Source organism: Dendropsophus ebraccatus, chromosome 12 (genome assembly GCF_027789765.1).
Source record: "Dendropsophus ebraccatus isolate aDenEbr1 chromosome 12, aDenEbr1.pat, whole genome shotgun sequence".
NCBI classification, from domain to species: Eukaryota; Metazoa; Chordata; class Amphibia; order Anura; family Hylidae; genus Dendropsophus; species Dendropsophus ebraccatus.
The window spans coordinates 70,116,347-70,120,810 of NC_091465.1; positions in this window are offsets into that span (position 1 = coordinate 70,116,347).

Here is a 4,464-nt window from a genome sequence, read left to right on the forward strand (position 1 = left end):
ACAAAACAAACATATAATGAGAACTCTTTACGGGATCAGGGTATGAAACTTAATTGCCAGAAGGGAAAGACTGGCTCTGTTTTCATTTATGAGGATCAAGAGCCTGGTCCGGATCCCTATTGGACCGGCGCTCTGATCCTCAAGGTTCAGGACAGGCAGAGGAATATGTCAATCAAGAGACACTGCTCAGCTGCAGCGATCAAGGCTAGCAGTGAGCAGTGTAACTCCTGCATTGCCAGGAAGCTGAGAAGCAAGCGGGTTTGTCACACAAAAAGTAAAAACAGGCCCAGTTCACACCAGGCTTATTGCACATTCCTGACACCAGCAATTCGGTTAGTACTCCACTGCACTTGCTCATGCTTTTGCGCTTTACTCAGAGCCAGTGGGTGGGCCTTTTTATCAGTTAGTTCACTCATCTGCAGCAGTGCACAGCTGCTGGCCAATCAGCATTCATCTTCACAGGGCCAACTGACATCACTTCCTGCATTTGATCTTTTTTTTGCTGTTACTAAGGACCAAATGGCCTTAGTGACGGAGCCTTGACTGCAGTTTTCCATAAAGTGAGACACCTAGTTGTTGAATGTATAGCATTGTATTTTATATAGAAAGAATAATTGAAGTTGCACAGATGTAGTAAATTACCTTCCCGAAAAACCGCGTAGAAACAGTGGTAGCACCATCACCACCATTAATAAGCAGTGATAGGTGGCACATAGTAAGGAATATCTGTGACCATCACATTTTTACACAGTTATGGCTGTCATACTATTGAGAAGGCCTCTATGTTTGGCATACTGTAATGGTGGCATCTATTGCTGGAGAACGTAATTTCTGGGAATATTTTTTACTGCAACATAATCTTATAGGGACTTTTTTACTGGAACAAACTTCACAAGGGACAGGCCTCATTGGTAGGTGCTTGTACAATATTGCGTTCTTTCTTTCTTAAAATGTGTTATGGTGCACGGGATATACGGTTATACACAGTTATACAATATAGGATGCTTTAAACAAAAAACAATACAAAAACAAGCATGCAATGAGAACTCTTCACGGTCCCTTAAAGACCACAATACAACAACGTTTAGTCATAGTCCTTGCAGGAGAAAAAAAAACAAAAAAACAACAAACATAATGAGAACTCTTTACGGTCCCTTAAAGATCACAATAGAACAACATTTAGTCTGAGTCCTTGCAGGAGGAAATAATTCACTATGCAGCTATTGTTTGCTGTATTCATACAATACAGTAGCTATGTGAGGTAGGTACGGAAGCTTCTCGTGACCCCCTTGAATTTCTCTGGGAGCTGGACGGGAGGCTCAGGAGGTGTCGGGGAGGTCATGGTAAGCTGTCGGGTGGGCCGTCTCCTGTTCCTGGACCCTTTTAACCAGCTCCTGTACCATGGTACTGGGCCGCTGCATCTGGTCCACTATGTTGGTCATGGCGTTCATGGTGACCGTGAGGCACAAAACAGTTGGCTGGCTATTCTGTGAGAATGGGGAGGTAGGGACAAGATGAGACAGTGGGCCCTAAGCCTGAACCCACCCACTGTACCTACCTACTTGCCTCAATTGGCCCTAGGCAGCCGTGGACAATCACAAAGACGTTCCCTATACTGAATAAGTGTAACATAGAACAAGACAGACAAACACAATAAAGGGATATCAACAAGCCAAATCAGAACCAAACAAGCAACGCAGTACAAAATCGGAGATCAAACGGATAGTCAAAGGTCAGGCGGGAGGTTAGGTAACAAGTCAAGCAAGCAGAGGAATTAGGAACGGGGATCGCAAAAGTAGACAGGGGGAGCAGGGATCAGGGTATGAAACTTAATTGCCAGAAGGGAAAGACTGGCTCTGTTTTCATTTATGAGGATCAAGAGCCTGGTCCGGATCCCTATTGGACCGGCGCTCTGATCCTCAAGGTTCAGGACAGGCAGAGGAATATGTCAATCAAGAGACACTGCTCAGCTGCAGCGATCAAGGCTAGCAGTGAGCAGTGTAACTCCTGCATTGCCAGGAAGCTGAGAAGCAAGCGGGTTTGTCACACAAAAAGTAAAAACAGGCCCAGTTCACACCAGGCTTATTGCACATTCCTGACACCAGCAATTCGGTTAGTATCCACTGCACTTGCTCATGCTTTTGCGCTTTACTCAGAGCCAGTGGGTGGGCCTTTTTATCAGTTAGTTCACTCATCTGCAGCAGTGCACAGCTGCTGGCCAATCAGCATTCATCTTCACAGGGCCAACTGACATCACTTCCTGCATTTGATCTTTTTTTTGCTGTTACTAAGGACCAAATGGCCTTAGTGACGGAGCCTTGACTGCAGTTTTCCATAAAGTGAGACACCTAGTTGTTGAATGTATAGCATTGTATTTTATATAGAAAGAATAATTGAAGTTGCACAGATGTAGTAAATTACCTTCCCGGAAAACCGCATAGAAACAGTGGTAGCACCATCACCACCATTAATAAGCAGTGATAGGTGGCACATAGTAAGGAATATCTGTGACCATCACATTTTTACACAGTTATGGCTGTCATACTATTGAGAAGGCCTCTATGTTTGGCATACTGTAATGGTGGCATCTATTGCTGGAGAACGTAATTTCTGGGAACATTTTTTACTGCAACATAATCTTATAGGGACTTTTTTACTGGAACAAACTTCACAAGGGACAGGCCTCATTGGTAGGTGCTTGTACAATATTGCGTTCTTTCTTTCTTAAAATGTGTTATGGTGCACGGGATATACGGTTATACACAGTTATACAATATAGGATGCTTTAAACAAAAAACAATACAAAAACAAGCATGCAATGAGAACTCTTCACGGTCCCTTAAAGACCACAATACAACAACGTTTAGTCATAGTCCTTGCAGGAGAAAAAAAAACAAAAAAAACAACAAACATAATGAGAACTCTTTACGGTCCCTTAAAGATCACAATAGAACAACATTTAGTCTGAGTCCTTGCAGGAGGAAATAATTCACTATGCAGCTACTGTTTGCTGTATTCATACAATACAGTAGCTATGTGAGGTAGGTACGGAAGCTTCTCGTGACCCCCTTGAATTTCTCTGGGAGCTGGACGGGAGGCTCAGGAGGTGTCGGGGAGGTCATGGTAAGCTGTCGGGTGGGCCGTCTCCTGTTCCTGGACCCTTTTAACCAGCTCCTGTACCATGGTACTGGGCCGCTGCATCTGGTCCACTATGTTGGTCATGGCGTTCATGGTGACCGTGAGGCACAAAACAGTTGGCTGGCTATTCTGTGAGAATGGGGAGGTAGGGACAAGATGAGACAGTGGGCCCTAAGCCTGAACCCACCCACTGTACCTACCTACTTGCCTCAATTGGCCCTAGGCAGCCGTGGACAATCACAAAGACGTTCCCTATACTAAATAAGTGTAACATAGAACAAGACAGACAAACACAATAAAGGGATATCAACAAGCCAAATCAGAACCAAACAAGCAACGCAGTACAAAATCGGAGATCAAACGGATAGTCAAAGGTCAGGCGGGAGGTTAGGTAACAAGTCAAGCAAGCAGAGGAATTAGGAACGGGGATCGCAAAAGTAGACAGGGGGAGCAGGGATCAGGGTATGAAACTTAATTGCCAGAAGGGAAAGACTGGCTCTGTTTTCATTTATGAGGATCAAGAGCCTGGTCCGGATCCCTATTGGACCGGCGCTCTGATCCTCAAGGTTCAGGACAGGCAGAGGAATATGTCAATCAAGAGACACTGCTCAGCTGCAGCGATCAAGGCTAGCATTGAGCAGTGTAACTCCTGCATTGCCAGGAAGCTGAGAAGCAAACGGGTTTGTCACACAAAAAGTAAAAACAGGCCCAGTTCACACCAGGCTTATTGCACATTCCTGACACCAGCAATTCGGTTAGTATCCACTGCACTTGCTCATGCTTTTGCGCTTTACTCAGAGCCAGTGGGTGGGCCTTTTTATCAGTTAGTTCACTCATCTGCAGCAGTGCACAGCTGCTGGCCAATCAGCATTCATCTTCACAGGGCCAACTGACATCACTTCCTGCATTTGATCTTTTTTTTGCTGTTACTAAGGACCAAATGGCCTTAGTGACGGAGCCTTGACTGCAGTTTTCCATAAAGTGAGACACCTAGTTGTTGAATGTATAGCATTGTATTTTATATAGAAAGAATAATTGAAGTTGCACAGATGTAGTAAATTACCTTCCCGGAAAACCGCGTAGAAACAGTGGTAGCACCATCACCACCATTAATAAGCAGTGATAGGTGGCACATAGTAAGGAATATCTGTGACCATCACATTTTTACACAGTTATGGCTGTCATACTATTGAGAAGGCCTCTATGTTTGGCATACTGTCATGGTGGCATCTATTGCTGGAGAACGTAATTTCTGGGAACATTTTTTATTGCAACATAATCTTATAGGGACTTTTTTACTGGAACAAACTTCACAAGGGACAGGCC